Below are 18,132 nucleotides of genomic sequence, written 5' to 3' on the forward strand. Positions count from 1 at the left end.
ACAGTGAATGACAACCGTCTGTGTCTCCCAGTGGCTTACATTACTGGCAGTTTAGTGTTAGTGATTAATTTACACCAAAACAAAAGATAACATGTATGCCTTCATCACTGAAAACATTATTTTTGTCTTACATTTCATAATGAACTCAGATAAGTGCAGACTCGTTTTCATCAGTTCTTTTCCGTGGATTGGAATGTTTGCAAAGGATTGTGGGTGATTGAAGGACACGAAGGATACACTTGATGCATCCTTCAAAATGAGCTGAATGAAGGACGTGAAACGAAGGCTGCCTTCAAAGGATCCTTCAAACTGAGGTCCCGTTTACACTAGTGCGTTTTCGTTTTAAAACGCATACGTTTTGCTACGGTTACGCCTGTCGTTTACACTACACTGGGGTTTACGAACCTTGAAAACGGAGACTTTCGAAAACGCTGCAGAGCCCGTTTTAGTTTGAAAATGCTGGGGTTGCATTTCAGTGTAAACGTACCAAAACGGAGACTTTTGAAAATGAGGGCGTGGCTGCCCACGTTCACTCTGCGTATCCTTGACGACCGTGTAAACAATAACATGGAGACTGAACTGCAATCTTTGCTGACATTTTTAGCTCTGCAGTTAAACTCTGCATTTTTGTAAACTGCAGCTACCTACATGTGCAAGAGGCAACTGTTTACATTTGTACACATATGTCCAATGTGCATGAACACAAATGACCTATTTTGGATTCAAAACAGACAAGTTTGTATCCCTGTGCTTTATTACGGTATGGAGGAGTGATTTTTGGGAGTGTTTGTGTGAGAGAGAAATAAAAGAACATAAAAATATGAACTACTAAACTCTGTGTGACATCTGCAGGATTACAGATTTATCAGATTCTTCTTTCTCTTTGTTCATAATGTTTTAGACTGTAATGATTGAACTCAGTGTTACTTACTGATTATTTGTGTATCCAATTAAGTTTTTCAGGTTAAACTTCAGCATTGTCCGCTCTGAGGTCAACAACACAAAAACTAAAGCTGACCACTGAGATGAGGAGAGTTTCACATTACGTAATCCTCCAGAGCTCATATGAGGTTGAGCTTCATTCACTAGTGAAAGATCACCCAGTTCATTCAGACAGTGAAACAGATTGATGTATTTATCTGGAGAGGGATTCTCACTGATCTTCTCTTTGATATAGTGAACTGTTTTTTCATTGTTGTGAGAGCTGTTTCCTGTCCGTGTCTTCAGTTCTTGTAAGAGGCTCTGATTAGACTCCACTGACAGACCCAAAAGGAAACGAAGGAAAAGGTCCAGATGCCCATTTTTACTGTCTAAAGCCTCATCCACAGCTCTCTGATGGAGATCAGATAGTGAAGCTTTAGTTGGTTTGGTAATCTGGTCAAACACATTGATGTTCTTGTTTATAAAGGAGAGATGCACATATAGAGCTGCTAGATGTTCCTGAATGCTCAGATGAACAAAGCAGAAGACTTTCCCCTGATACAAACCCAACTCCTCTCTGAAGATCTGAGTGCACAATCCTGAGTACACTGATGCTTCTGTCACATCAATGCCACACTCTCTCAGGTCTTCCTCATAGAAGATCAGGTTGCCTTTCACAAGCTGCTGAAATGCCAGTTTCCCCAGTTTGACAATCATGTCTTCATCTTTCACTTTCTTCTCATAGTCCTTCTCATGTTTGATGTTGGTCTGAAGGATCAGGAAGTGTGTGTACATTTGAGTCAGAGTCTTGGGAATCTCTCCTTTCCACGATTTCCTCAACATCTTCTCTAGAACAGTGGCTGAGATCCAGCAGAACACTGGGATGTGACACATAATAAAGAGGCTCCTTGATGACTTCAGGTGTGAGATGATCCTGTCGGACAGACTCTGATCACTGATTCTCTTCCTGAAGTATTCCTGCTTCTGTGGGTCACTGAAGCCTCGTACCTCTGTCACTCGATGGACACACTCAGAGGGGACGAGATCAGCTACTGCTGGTCTGGAAGTGATCCAGATGAGAGCAGAGGGAAGCAGATTCCCCGCAATGAGGTTCGTCAGCAGCACGTCCACTGAGGCTGATTCAGTCACATCACACAACCTCACATCGCTCTGAAAATCCAGAGACAGACGACACTCATCCAGACCATCAAAGATGAAGGAAACTTTATACTTATCACTAGATATTTCCATTTCTTTTGTTTCAGGGAAAAAGACATGAAGAAGATCTGAAAGACTGAGTGTTTTGTCCTTCATCAAGTTGATCTCTCTGAAAGGAAGAGGAAATATGAGCTGGACGTCCTGATTCTCTTTCCCTTCAGCCCAGTCCAGCATGAACTTCTGCACAGAGACTGTTTTTCCAATGCCAGCGACTCCCTTTGTCAGCACAGTTCTGATGGGTTTGTCTTGTCCAGGTAAAGGTCTAAAGATGTCACTGCATTTGATCGGTGTGTCCTCTGTTTCTGCTCTCCTGGACTGTGTCTCAATCTGTCTCACCTCATGCTCATTATTGATCTCTCCACTTTCACTCTCTGTGATGTAGAGCTCTGTGTAGATCTCATTCAGGAGTGTTGGGTTTCCCTGCTTTGATATTCCCTCATACAAACACTCAAACTTCTTTCTCAGATTTGATCTCAGTGTGTTTAAGACCTCAGGTTTAGAGTCATGGCTGTAAGATTAAAATACCAGATTATTACACAAGTTTAAGAAGTAAATAGCCATAAATGACAAAATAGATCATTTTGTTTGCTGTATTATGAGACACAGAACATCATTAGGTTTCTGAAATGTTTCAATTATTAATCATGTGATTGAGTGATGTGTGATGTGCATTGCAGCACCTAAAATTAAGCAACAACAACAAAAAAGTCCTCCATTTTACCTGAAACCAGGATTCATGCTATCATTAAAGTCTTGTGGTCGAATCACAGGCGTGTTCACAGTTTTGTTTTTAACTGGACTGGATAAAAGATTCAACCTTAAATCAGAATGAAGAGGGTAAAGAATCAGACACACTGATATTGATGTAATTGTGTCATTAACTGAGTAACAGACCAACAGATTTTACAGTGTGTGAATGTTTTAACAATACAATACATCGAGCTTTGCACAAGAACACAATGGAAATCATTAATAGACTGAAACTTACTGAACTCATTACACTGCTGTATATTAATAATGACTATAAGCATATATTTTATAGAAATAATATACCTGGGATCAGGCCGTGTGTTTCCACTCTTAAAATTTAGTGGCTCACCCATAGACCAGTTACTCTTCACAGACACACAGCTGGACTCTGGGTTTGAGCTCTTCTGCTGGACTGAACTGTAACAGAACAGATTCAGTTCAATCCTTTAGATTACTGTGTTCATTCTTTATGACAGGAACCATATTAATACAAACCCGATTCCAAAAAAGTTGGGACACTATACAAATTGTGAATAAAAAAGGAATGCAATGATGTAGAAGTTTCAAATTTCAATATTTTATTCAGAATACAACACAGATGACATATCAAATGTTTAAACTGAGAAAATGTATCATTTTAAGGGAAAAATAAGTTGATTTTAAATTTCATGGCATCAACACATCTCAAAAAAGTTGGGAAAAGGCCATGTTTACCACTGTGTGGCATCCCCTCTTCTTTTTATAACAGTCTGCAAACGTCTGGGGACTGAGGAGACAAGTTGCTCAAGTTTAGGAATAGGAATGTTGTCCCATTCTTGTCTAATACAGGCTTCTAGTTGCTCAACTGTCTTAGGTCTTCTTTGTCGCATCTTCCTCTTTATGATGTGCCAAATGTTTTCTATGGGTGAAAGATCTGGACTGCAGGCTGGCCATTTCAGTACCCGGATCCTTCTTCTACGCAGCCATGATGTTGTAATTGATGCAGTATGTGGTCTGGCATTGTCATGTTGGAAAATGCGAGGTCTTCCCTGAAAGAGACGACATCTGGATGGGAGCATATGTTGTTCTAGAACTTGGATATACCTTTCAGCATTGATGGTGCCTTTCCAGATGTGTAAGCTGCCCATGCCACACGCACTCATGCAACCCCATACCATCAGAGATGCAGGCTTCTGAACTGAGCGCTGATAACAACTTGGGTTGTCCTTGTCCTCTTTAGTCCGGATGACATGGCGTCCCAGTTTTCCAAAAAGAACTTCAAATTTTGATTCGTCTGACCACAGAACAGTTTTCCACTTTGCCACAGTCCACTTTAAATGAGCCTTGGCCCAGAGAAAACGCCTGCGCTTCTGGATCATGTTTAGATATGGCTTCTTTTTTGACCTATAGAGTTTTAGCCGGCAACGGCAAATGGCACGGTGGATTGTGTTCACCGACAATGTTTTCTGGAAGTATTCCTGAGCCCATGTTGTGATTTCCATTACAATAGCATTCCTGTGTGTGATGCAGTGCCGTCTAAGGGCCTGAAGATCACGGGCATCCAGTATGGTTTTCCGGCCTTGACCCTTACGCACAGAGATTGTTCCAGATTCTCTGAATCTTTGGATGATTGATGATAACTTCAAACTCTTTGCAATTTTTCTCTGAGAAACTCCTTTCTGATATTGCTCCACTATTTTTCGCCGCAGCATTGGGGGAATTGGTGATCCTCTGCCCATCTTGACTTCTGAGAGACACTGCCACTCTGAGAGGCTCTTTTTATACCCAATCATGTTGCCAATTGACCTAACTTTTTTGGAATGTGTAGTTCTCATGAAATCCAAAATGAGCCAATATTTGGCATGACATTTCAAAATGTCTCACTTTCAACATTTGATATGTTATATTTTATTCACAATAGAATATAGATAAGTTTATGAGATTTGTAAATTATTGCATTCCTTTTTTATTCACAATTTGTACAGTGTCCCAACTTTTTTGGAATCGGGTTTGTATAAACACATTTATCTTTCATCGAAAAACACTTTGAGGAAACTTTATGTTTATCTTTTTCTTTAATATTTCATGTTAATATTAAAACAAACAAAAACAGACAAAATAGGATATACATTTTTTTCTGTAAACTGTTTCTGCGATCAGTGGGTGGAAAAAATCAAAAACTGTGATCTTTTTTCTGTGATGTAATACAATATTTTACAGTGTTTGTTGAAAGTACCTGCATCCTGGAGAAAAATCTCCATCTCTGGATCCTTGTGAATCACCCATGATGAAGCTGCAGGAGAATCTGATGAGTTTGATCTCCTCCACTGACAAAATAGACACAACATTTAATGATTTAACAACCTTCATAATTTAGCTGAACATATGTTGAGTGTGGGAGAAAAAGGATCACGTGACTGCGTTAACTCAAGCTCAGTTATACATGTTTACACTGTTAAACTTCTGAAGAATCACAGACATCACGAAACACACAAGAAACACTGAAGTCAAGTTGAAAGAAACACTTTATTAAAGTTTATTTATTTTATTTTACCAAACAATCATATATACATTCATATTAGTATGAGGAAGTCACCACACATGAACACTCACCTTGATCAAACTTTCACAAGTTACAGGTTCTCAAATCCTCCAGCTTTAACATCATAAAGATACACGGAAATTCCTGCATAAACTTTGATAAACGTTTCTATTAAACACTTTGACGCTCGTGTTCGTATTTTAACAGCATAAAATGGCGACAGATGAACTCTAACTTACTTTCACTTTCTATTTGTGACGAGAGAGAGAGAGAGAGAGAGAGAGAGAGAGAGAGAGAGAGAGAGAGAGACTCTGCTCGCACTGCATCCTGGGAGTGACGGAGGCGGAGCTGCACTTCCTCACAGAATGCCCAAAATACCAAGAAATCAGAGACCACTACTACCCCAAAATTAATAAAATATTTCCCCAATTTAACACCTGTAGCCCAACCCAAAAACTCTGTTACATTCAAATGTTCCAATATAACTGCAAGATTTGTATCATCTCCTGAGGGACAACCAGAAAGAAACAAACAGCCAATAAACACACCCCCATTAGACCTACACACATGTATATAATGTAGATAATGTTCAAATTCTAAGTTCAGTTGTTACATGATTTCTGTATTAGAATCTTTTTTATTTATTATTTTTATAATTATTTTTATTATTTTGTTACTACTATTATTTTTATTTAGTTTATTATTTTCTCTACATAGGCTTTACTCAGATGTTCTGTTGTTCTAAATATTTTTCTATGTTGGTTAAATGCTTTAGCAATACAAAATGTTTTTTTTTTTTTCTTTTGTCATGCCAATAAAGCTATCTGAATTGAATATAATTGAGAGAGAGAGAGAGAGAGAGAGAGAGAGAGAGAGAGAGAGAGAGAGAGAGCGGGTCAGTATCGATCAACTTCTCTCTCTTTCTCTGAACTCCGATGAGAGATTAAACAGTCTGATCCAAACACAGATCCAGAAGCTCATCAACAATAACATTCAAGTATTAGCAAATACATTTGAATATTTCAAGACAGTGTAAAAATAAAGAAGCATTTTGTCGCTGTAGTGTGTACGTCGCCCTCTGCTGACAGAAAACAAACGAACAACAACAATTATGTTTTGTTTTTTTATTCGGCCAAATTTCATTAAAGGGTTAGTTCACACAAAAATTATAATTCTGTCATTTTTACTCGCCCTCATGTCGCCCGTAAGACTTTCGTTCATCTTCGGAACACAAATGAAGATCATTTTAATAAAGTCTGTAAGATTTCTCCCTCCATTGACAGTAAAGAGTATAAAGACCTCATTAAAGTACTCCATGTGACTCCAGTGGTTTAACCACAGTTTCATGAAGCGACGCGAGGGCTTTGTTTGAGCAAAAAACAATTTACGACTTTATTTACAAAATATTAATTTCCAGCGCGTTCACGAGAGCACCACTGCGCATGCTACTATTCAAACGAGATTTTATTTATTTATTTATTTATTTATTTATTTAATTGCAGCAAGCAATGTTGTGTCTAAAAAGACGTTTACAATACAATTAAACAATTTTAAAAAATATGGAACATTTTACAACTTAACATAATAAAAATATAAAAAATATAAATAAAATAAAATGTTTTTTGGTTTATAAAACAACCTGATTAATTGTCGGTTCCATAAATTTCATGTTTTCTGTAAAGCACTTTGAATTGCCTTGTTGTTGAAATGTTACAAAATATACAAAATAAACTTGCCTTGCCAAATCAAAATCTCATATTTTCATATCATAATTATCAAAAGATTAAAAGATATATGACGTTTTTATAACAAATAATAATAGGTTGCACAGGTTTCATGTTTACCCCCTTGTATTTAGATAATTAGAGAGTTTTAGGGTACAAGGAAACACTACAGTACATGTGCATGTAGCATGTTAATCTAACACAACATGGCTTACTCTGAGTCTGCACTGTTACCCGCTAAAATGTCACGGTTCCTACACATGATAACAAATAATGTACATAAATAATGAACACATGTCAAAATGAAAAACACAGATACTTGAAAGACCAAAAGCAGGAATGAATTTGCTTTAACATTTGCTGTTGCTTGCTCTCCGACAGTTGTAAAATGGCGGAAATGTTTATCGCGAGATCTGGCAACAGTGATCTCTACTAACTTTCAAGTGAAAACGCGCTAAGCAGATAAACATCACATTTTCATTTTTGGGTGAACTATCCCTTTAACACTATTTTGACTACACTCATTGCTGGTCTGAATCAGGGCTGTAGCCAAGCCGTAAAAATTAGACTGCCTCGATTTCGCCGGGTGGACTAAAAGCAGACTGCACATAGCCTATCCAATTCAGAGCTAAATCATGACTACAGATAGACCATGTCATGAAATGACACTTTACATCTTGTAGATATCATTGACATTGCAAACATGATGGGATATCAACCATCTCATGCACTTCCTGTCCAAGAAATACAATAAATTAGGATTGACTATAGGTGGGCTACAAATAGCCGGTCTGACTACGAGCTAAATCGTGGCTACGCACAGCCTACACACAGAACATGTCAAAGATATGAAACCAAACACCTTGTAATCACTGTTGACTTTGCTTACATGATGGAATATCATACATCTCGCAAGTTATTTTGGCAAAAACGACATGTAACCAAATTAAAGATTATTGTGGCTAAAAGTGGGTTACTCATAGCCGGACTATATCGGGCCTATAGTTAACCGAGACGGTGAAATGACGGCTGTTGCTTGCTGGGTAAGAACAAGAACAACTTCAACATTTCAAAATAACAATGGATGACATCAAAATATAAATAATGAAGGACGACAAAGGCATAAATTAGGGGAAGGCAATCATTAAAGAAAAAGAACAAAAATACATAGTTAATAAAGCAATTTACATAACATTCATCAGATTATTTTACAGATTCATAAATTTGACACTTTTTGTTGTCAATCTTTTTTAGTGTCATAATTAAATAGTTAAGGTCACAGAGAAAGTGGTTTAATTTGGGCAGTGTTGAGGAAAATTTACATTTATGAATGTAATATTTTGCCAATAAAATAACTAAATTTCCTATATATTTTATATTTTGTTCACAATGTGAAAAATAACAGAATATATCACACATAGTTAAATCAATGACCAAATTGGATTTCGAAGCCAAAAAATTTGACAAATAAGACCAAAATTCTTTGACAAAGAGGCATTTGAAGAAAAGATGATCAATTGACTCAATACTAAAATTACAAAAAATTACAACTCAAATGTAGTTTGTTAACTTTATAAGGTAAGAGCCATGCTTTTTTCCAATTAATCTTATCTATTAAAGAATTCCAGAAATATTTTCCCCTCGGACTGATTCTTTTTCTAAACTGAAACACATTTCTTATAATTTTGTTAGTACATTTTGGGTCACAAATACTCTTGTCTTCAACCAAAAATATCTGTTCACTCTTTACAATCTCTTTAAATGATAAGTGACATCTCATTAAATGAACAAGACCATTAGGTAAAGCTTTTACCATTGTAAGAAATTCCTTATGGACAACCGGACTATTCAAATGAGCTTCAAATGTGGAACATTGCAGTGTGACATAAACCTGAAAGAATCAGATTAATTAAAACCATACTGTAAAAACACTGTACATTTTTTAACAGTTTTAATTTATTTTTCCTGCTATAATAACTTAATTGCACTTTGGACCACTTTTACTGAAATGGTGAAAACTCATCAAGAGGAAAGGACAGAAATTATTAAGACATTAAATAATGAATAAATCCTGATGTTTGGGGGAGGGCCCAGATGATCGAGAAATGTCAGGCCCTGACACAAATGGTGCACTTCATAGAATTTGAGATATTAGAAAGTTGTTAAACTAATTCTGCAAGGCAAATCCTTTAATAATGCACACAGTATTATGAATGCATAAGGGAATGTGTGTAAACAGGACAGATGCAGTTTATATCAACACAGATCCTGGGCCGCATTAATGCATGATCTGTTTCTAATTTTAATATCTGAATTGTTCCATGAGATGGTTTTGTGGGGGAAAGTTGTGGTTGTAAACCAGTTTCCAGGCTAACAAAGCTTGTTGATGAAATCTGGCCAGTTTAACAGGTAATTTACCAGTGGAGTAATTACATTTCATCAAAAAAGAGAGGCCACCTGTCACAGTCAATAATTCAGGACTTCAAGACCCCAATCACTCCTTTTGTTTGCTAAAATATATTTCTTCAGTTTGTGAGATTTATTACTCCAAATAAAATCAAGAAAAATCTTCTCTATATTTTTGGAGGTGTGATTATCTACAGCTAAAGACAGGGAAGGGTTCACAAATCTGGATAATCCTTCTGTTTTGGATAAGAAAACTGCCTAAAATTGATAAATCTCTTTGGAGACAATTATTAAAAATATATTTTGTTTTCAATAACCGTTGAGAAAAATTCAGAAACTGTCTACTAATTACATTTTTCGTTATATGAATCCCCAAATATTTCACTTCATTTTTAATCGCTATATTTTCAATTTCAGTTTCTACAGTGTCAAATAAGCAAATAATTTCACACTCAGATAAATGAAGTTTGAGCCCAGAAGCGTTAGAGAAGGCATTAATTGTAGTTAGACTGGAGAAACTTGCTCTTTATCCTTCAAGAATAAAGTATCATCTGATAATTGTGAGATTCGAATCTCTCTGTTAAAGATATTCAGGCCAGCAAAGTTATTATTGTGCAAATATCTATGGATAATGTTTCTACAACCAATAAAAATAAAAAGGGGCTCAAAGGGCAACCCTGACGTATTCCACGAAGAATAGGAAACCTTGGTGATGAACGTGAATTTAAAATTATACAACTATCTATTTCTTTACAACATTTGAACAATATTTATGAATCTTGAGGGAAATCCAAAAGCCTCTAAAGAGTTCATGAGGACCTGGTGCTTTACAGTGTCGAAGGCCTTATAAACATCGAGGAATAAGATAATTGAATCAGACTTGATTTCATCTCTATAATCAATAAGATCCACAACTAATATGACGACCTTTCATAAATCCATCTGTGTTTCATTAATGATATGATGTAAATGTTGCTTTAATCTCTTGACGAATATGGAAGCAATTAATTTATAATCAAAAGAAGAGTAATAGGACGCCAATTATCAATTATAGTTGCATCTTTTGTCTGGAATGAGAGATATCAGCCCTTGTTTCATAGTAGGAGTCATTGTTCATTTTTTGCATCTCTAATTTCATTTGAGGAAACAGGAGCCTCACATGATAAATTCATCACTTTTTTGAGATCAACCCGATCACGCCAAAGCGTGTCAAACACACGCTGGTCCACTAGAGGAAGCGTGTCAGTGTCACGATTTGCCTTCTCTAGGCGTATGGTATTTGGGGTAAAAAGCGCCCCTGCTGTTGGGGCAAAAGGCACAATAATTAACATGATAATGAACAGCTGACTGACTTTTCCATTTCTTGACATGACATGGTTAGATTCAGATGGAAAATAACATATATCAAATTAGGTATCCATCCAAGAGATAATACCCATATTGATAATGAAACAATCATATTTAAAAAATATTATATTAATCATATCATAATAAAATATCATTTATTGTTACTACTGTAAATCTATTAAATATTATGGGATCTCCTTCAATGCTTTCAGAATCTTTATTTTTATTCAGATTTAGCATATGAATGATGCATTCACCTCATATATCAGGACACACTGCTTTCTCCTAAAGGAAAGTACATGTAAGTTCAAGTGCATGCTTTTAAAAGGAAAAAGTATCGGTGTCAGTGATATTGGTCCTGTATTTACTTGGAATGGGATCAATACCAAAGTTTGCAGTATCGCCCACCCCTAATGTGCAGTAACATTAGATCCTTTCTCCGTGTCTAGTGTACTTTCTGTTCTGTGGTGAACGACAAATCCAGGAAGTCTTGCTGCAAGAGAATTAACTGTTTTTTTGGTCCTTTGTCCAACAGCTCCTGTCCTTATCTACACCCTTTACCCCTTACCTCCACCTACTGAACCAACGGCTCTTTTAAGAGTGACTTCTATATCCTCTTACTGTCTCTCTCTCTCTCTCTCTCTCTCTCTCTCTCTCTCTCTTTCTCTCTCTTCCAGAAGCCCCCGTGTCTTCAAGTAATTCTATCCTTTATTTTTCTTTCACCTTACTGTCTCTCACTGTCCATAACACTTAGCCGGCCTTTTTGTTTTTCCTATAGCCTCCCTACACCCGTCCTCAGTCTTTATTTTTTGTCTGATCATGCTTTTATCTTCCTTTCCAATATAGTATCGTTAAAAATGGACACGACTCCTTTTGAGTCGGCTGAGGAGGTTCCCACAGCAGTTACCCAATCAAACTGCTCTCAACATTCATTTGGTAAGATGACACCTTACTGTAATTAAGCAAGTTAGCAACAATAAGCGTGAAAGGAATGATTATTTTCTTATTTCTGTCTTTCAGACTGTGAGATGCAGAAATTGCAGGACATTCTGACCTCATCAGATGTTCAAGGCACAAAGTGTCCTTCAACATCCACATCATGGTGCTTGTGTCAATCTGCAGCCCAAGATGAGTGGCGGAAAGCAAGATCTGATCACATCGACTGCTTGCTGTCCTGCAATGTGGTTCCAGAAAGGAACTGCAGCCACTGCACATCTCCTGCCATCATTCGCTGCATGCCACAAGAGTGTCTGTGTATGGACTGAGACAGACATAAACATGAGAAACTCTCCCTCCATAACAGGGAGTCCTGCATTGAGGGAATTTACAAGCCCATTGAGCCAACGGTGAGCTGTGTAAAAAAACATGGCAGATATTCACTGTTCAATCAAGGTAGAGATTATTTTGGTAAAGTGGTTAAAGTTATGGTTTATTTATTTATTTGACTTTTATTTAAATTACCATCTTAACCGGACATATTTTAATGCTTTCTCACTAATTATTGAGCTTCTCTTTTCAGTGAGATCTGTCCATTAATGCACTTGTGACCCTGCAAACATCACAGAATCAGTTGGCCGAGCAATAATTTTAGTTTGCATAAATGGTATGAACTATGGTTTTATAATTTAATTTATTTTGTCCCTTTTTGTGTTACAAACAAGTATTGTTCTACTGTTTGATTTTAGGTCGGTATGATTTGCACTTGCCAAATTTGCTGTGCAGATTATGTCTGGCACATTGGACACCTGACATGAGCGACCTAATAAGATTGGCCAGCATCTGTGAATGCTGACACTCTGTTTTCAGTGGATGTCTTCAGTACATTTGAAGAAATGAAAACTGTTGCACCCAGTTTATCGAGACAAGGTTTTTTGCGGATGTTGGACAGGAGGACTTGTCACTTTGGAAGGGTAAGATCAGTGTGGATCAAGGTTGCCATAAGTAGAGTTGGGAGAATATTAGTGTAGCTATTTCATTTTACTCCTTTACTACTCGAATGTACAGGCTGGGAAAATACATGGAGACGTATTCCAAAGAAGCTATATTGAATACACATTCTGCCAGTTCCAGTGTGAGAAAATGGCCAGTGTAGAGCACTTCACTTGCCCGGCATGTACACCCAACATGCTTGTACCGAAAACAGTACCGATTTCGTCAGTCAAAAGGGCTAGTTGTTTTACAATTGTAGTTGTTTTATTTAATTTGAAATTAACAGAACAAATAATGTCTGACACTGTACATCTTTTTTTTTTTATTCTATCAAGGTCAGAGGAACCATATTTTGATGGCACCTTCATTGCCAAGGACACTGATGTTCACCATTTTGTTGATGAGATCAGGAGTAAAATGAAAAGTGTTAGTAAAATATACAGTGTTGCACCTTTGATTTAAATCCACAATTTGAAATGTAGGATTGTTTCTTTATTAAATAGTTAATGTATCCCTCAAGACCAGTTGGTGTAAGCTTATATAATACAGACTAGTATCTTAGTTTGTTACAAGCACTTTAAGCAATATGGTGCACTCTTTCAAGCCATCTTGTGTTGAAATTGGATTTGGATATGGGTGTGTGTGGTGGAGCCCAAAGTGGATAGTTAGTAGCTCGGTCATTCATTATGTAATAGCAGATCTCTGTAATAGATAGTGACTGTGAATGCAGTTTGTCACCCTGCCTTTCGACTCATTTGTGTAGCTGCAGTAGATAAAGCGGAAGATGTGCCTGAGCCCTGACTAAACCTTAAGTAGTAGTTTGAAAGTAAACCTTTATTGTCTCCAATCATTACAAAGATGTCAGTTGGTGTGATGTGTTACAATACAGAAGGGACCGAGGCAGATATAACAGGTAGAGAGGTTTATTGATACCAGCACGAGACAAACAGTAGTGCAGGTGAATAATAAGTGATGAAATGGATGAAGTAGAGAGTGCAGAGAAGTGATACTGTCCTTGTTGATTGTAGACACGGGTTGATTCGGAAGACGCTGGAGAAACGTGACACTGGAGACCAGGAACACTCACACACAGATGGGATTCACACGAGGAGAACAGGAGACGCTGGAGACAGGCAAGTAGTTCGGTAGGAGTCCTTGAGGTAAGCATTCAGGTAAGACGTAATGCAAACAAGACCAGACAATGTGGCTGTGTGTGTGAGTGCTCTTTATGCTGGTGGTGATTGCGGTGATAATGAGGTGCAGGTGCGGGTGATCAGTACTCTGGAGAGTCAGTGATTGTGATTGGTGAGCGGTGGAGCTTGGCGTGTCTGTGACAGATGTAACCTGACTAGTTGTGGAAAAATTTCAAATTTCAGTTTTAGCCAGAATTATTTTGTCATGCAGAGGGATCTGTGGAGCCAGTCAGCGGTCTGCTGCACGTGAAACTGCCAGAAGAGCAGGCAAACTGGATGAAGAGGGCCTTGAGGTGGTTGTTTGCAGACACAGAGAGCTACTCAAGGCTCTTAACATGAACAGGGGGAAATATTTGCCTATCCACTGTTCCTGCAGAAGGAGCTCCAAGCAGCCACAAACGGACAGCTCTACTGCACAGATATTGCTTGCAAGTATTGGCCCTACCTTGAGAAGCTGTCAGTCTCCATGTTGAACTCAGACCTTTACTGCAGATGAGATCGTTCCTTTCTGTCATGCCAAGACTCATTCAACCAAGTGTGAGGTGCTGCATATTCTTCATCATTTGAAATTGTATCTTTATTACTTAAATAATACACTGTATATGATTATAATATAAGTGCCACACTGATTTGTTAGATAATCTGGAGTGGCAAAAATCAGGAAGGTGCTGCACAACTGCAGGGGAGGAGGTCGAGATGATAAACAGTTACCTGTCTCGTTGTGCCCTCACAACCAAGAACATGATAAAATCTGGTAATTGTTGCTTATTTATATTATTTTAGGAAACCTGTCTTTTGTTCTTTCTTCTTTTTATTATTTTTATTCTTTCTGTCTTATATTTTGTCTGAGATTGCATAAGAGAAAGCTGTAAATAGTGTAATATGACAGTACATTAATAACACTGTATAACATCTCTCTTAAATTAAAACTCCATTGTCAATGCGTGGATGAACTGAAATACCATGAGCATTAATGGGACTTTCCTCCATCACATAATTTTGTTGTTAAAAGCCAGGAATGACATGCTAACTGTCCATGATATTGGGTGAACCGCCTTCATCTTGCATTATCCAGCAGATAAAATTAAAAAAATTAAAAATAACACACAGTTACTGAAAACTTATACTCAAGGAGCAAAACCTCAGCCCAGATCTGCACTATAAGCACATTCTCAGCCACACACTTTTTGCAAAACACTAAACACACTTCTCTACATTAGACACAGAAATCTAACATAATGTCACTTCTTTGTCATTTCAAGACACTGCTTTCCAAAATACCGCCCCTATAAACCAATTGATCAAACATGGCTGTCAGGTGTTCAGACACTTAGTTGCGTAACTGTAAACTCAACAATCAGGTGTAAGTAGCCTACGATAAAAAGGCAAAAGGTGAGTTTATGTGTCTTCAATGTTGCAGTAAGAGGGAGAGGGAGAAACATCATTGGCCACAGAGCTATTTTGAATGTCCCGGGACAACGTGGTGGTAACATCACAATATATGTTGCAGTCACTCAGAATGGGGTCCTCCACCAGCATGCCAACTTAGACCCTTACAACACAGCCCACATATTCACATTTTAGACAGACAACATAAAATCGTCACAGCAGAAGACCAAATGGATGCAGAGCAGATGAGATACATTGTCATATGGGACAATTTAAATTTCCACCTTTCTGTAAATATTCCACAGTAAATAATTCCACACATTTTATATGATTAATTTTACAGTGTTTATTCTATAGTTTTTGTGCAGCGGTGGTGCTTTTGAGAGAAAATATTACATTTGTCTCATATCTGTTGCTGTTTGGGTCTGTACTTCTAAATAATCGAACGACACAATTACAATGTTTATTTTAATTTCTGACTGATACACTGAGGATTTACTCCCTTATTCTTTGTCAGGTGACGTCATTTCCAGCACTAGGTCTTCCTCAAGCTTCGGTCTCTTGTGAGTTCGGCTGCAGTATTTCCTAAGCAGCTGAGTAGAAGTTCTTAAAATAAAGAAACGAGGGAGACAATCTTTAGTGTGTGTGTGTCTTCCTAACCTCTTACACCTTCATAAGATGACTTTTTGAATCAAAATTTTTGCACTCTGCTCCAGGTTATGGGATGTACACTTGCTTGTGTTTTTCCTGCTGTTTATAATGTACAGGTCAAATTTGTATCTAAGGGATGTTATTTGTGTGACTTCAGAATCCAGCAACATCCTCACCAAGAAGATTTTTGATGCGTACATGTCAAAAGTGTGGCTTCAAGAGGAAGATCATTGTGATGAGGGAGATGAGACAGCACTGCACCTCTCTCAGAAGGCTGGGAACATCCAGACAATGAAATCAGAAATGTCTTCTAGCAGAAACAGTGGGAAGAAGATAACTTTTATTACCTACTTGCTGTGATGCTTTTGGGGAAACTATGGAATCGTACCAACCACCACTACATATCCTGGTTATGAATGCTGTAATTTTAATAAGTTTATTCATTTTTTCTTTTAATTTGCTGTCTGTGGCGATGGGGTGAAGTGGGAGGGGAAGAGCGCAGGTTTGATACTGTTGTGGGAGGAGTGGTTGGAGCTTCATTCTGGGTTGGGATTTGACAACAAAGAGAGAAAAGAGGTGGAAAACAGCAAAATGTCTGGGCCTAGAGACTTGGTATTGGTTTCTATAATCAGGGGTACAAAAATCTCCATAAAGCACGTCAGTTTCAGGATTTTTAAATCACTTTCCTTTGTCCTTTGGTGATAAAAAATCATGGATCATCTAGATGATCAGACATATCGAATAGCAAATATGACAATAATACCCCACTAACTTTGAGATCCTCATTATGGATTCCTTGTGGCTGGATCTAAATGGTCTGTAGTTCTTCAGTAAAGTCAGCTCAATAACAGCTCAATGGAAGTATTGTCATGCCTCGCTTTAATTTTTCCTTCTAGGCAGTTTAAGTGAAGAGGGTCATCGCGGGCTACTGTGTCTTCTTCAGAAAAGGCTTGCAGATGTGGAGGAGGAGGTCCAAGCCGTGTGCTCAAGTTACAGCCAGGCTTTAGGACCAAATGCTGCTTCTCTGCTGAAGGATGGGCCGAGGAGATACTGGAGGACCGTGAAGAAGTTGATTATGAGAGTTCAGATGACAGTGATTTTGAAGCAGTGTGAATGAATGGTTCTCAGCTGGTGGGATGCGTTTAGACTGCGTGTCATTTCTGAGTGGACTGCAGAAAAAATTATTTTGAAGTTTGAACATTAGCTTCAGAGATTGATAGGAAACTACTGTTAAAATTGTTTTTTTATGTGGTTCTCCAAAACTCAGTTTACAACAGCAGGTCAGTTATTAAGCTTCCCTCTTTCGATGTTTCACGGACTATTTCTACAGTCAACTGTGGTGTTAGTACCACGATTAATACTTGTTTTGGTGTTTGTTTGTTTTTTGTTTTTATCCTCTTTTCTTTATTTGTGACTGCTTTTCTTTATGTTCTAAAAAAAGCTATCTTAACAGTCAACTTTTTTCTCTTTTCATAGGTTCAGATGACATTATATTGTTGATACATTATGTGTAATGTACGCAAAGTTGTATTTCATTAATGTCATCTCTGACTTGTTTGCAAAAAAAAAAAAAAGCCGTCTGTAACGTTTCTTAGTAGCATTTGTTGGTGTATTATTGAGTGCACATGGAGGTGACAGTCGCGATGGACCCGCTGTTTCTGGATCTGCTGCAGGAGACGGAAGTTCCAGAGATGCTCCGATATTTGCTCAAAGCTCTTATCAGAAAGCCCGTATGACCAGGTCAGTGCGCTGTTAGCAGGTTAGCTGAGGAGCTCAGTGGATTAGTGCTCATAAACTCATTATATCTACTGTCAGATCTGCGATCTGTGTTTATTAAACTAGAATGTAACAGCCAGGTTTTATTGGTCATGTGCTGCTACACGTCAGTATTTGAAATACAAATAAAGTGTTCACACTCTTCCATTACTGTTGCCTAAGGAGCCTGGTACTGGTCAAGTTTCTGAGGTAATTGTTTGTAACGTTAACCCTTTCATTAAGCTTGTCGGCTGTGTTATGATCCCTGAAGTTCCAGTATTATACTCCCAGTATTCCCTATTATTTGTTCAGTATTCCCTGTACCTTT

The 18,132-nt window shown here is 37.7% G+C and overlaps 2 protein-coding genes and 1 pseudogene across 12 annotated transcripts in view; 2 read left to right on the forward strand and 1 right to left on the reverse strand.

Annotated features, from left to right (window-relative positions):
- LOC127499185 (tetratricopeptide repeat protein 8-like) overlaps positions 1 to 18,132 on the forward strand; it is a 173,387-nt gene that overhangs the window by 145,655 nt on the left and 9,600 nt on the right. The gene's annotated exons all lie outside the window — the stretch shown is intronic.
- Positions 1 to 18,132, reverse strand: part of LOC127499176 (protein NLRC5-like) — a 784,214-nt gene that overhangs the window by 130,803 nt on the left and 635,279 nt on the right. The window lies entirely within an intron of this gene.
- Positions 17,543 to 18,132, forward strand: part of LOC127499183 (tetratricopeptide repeat protein 8-like) — a 370,710-nt pseudogene continuing 370,120 nt past the window's right edge.

This window comes from Ctenopharyngodon idella, chromosome 17 (assembly GCF_019924925.1).
Source record: "Ctenopharyngodon idella isolate HZGC_01 chromosome 17, HZGC01, whole genome shotgun sequence".
Classification (NCBI taxonomy): Eukaryota; Metazoa; Chordata; class Actinopteri; order Cypriniformes; family Xenocyprididae; genus Ctenopharyngodon; species Ctenopharyngodon idella.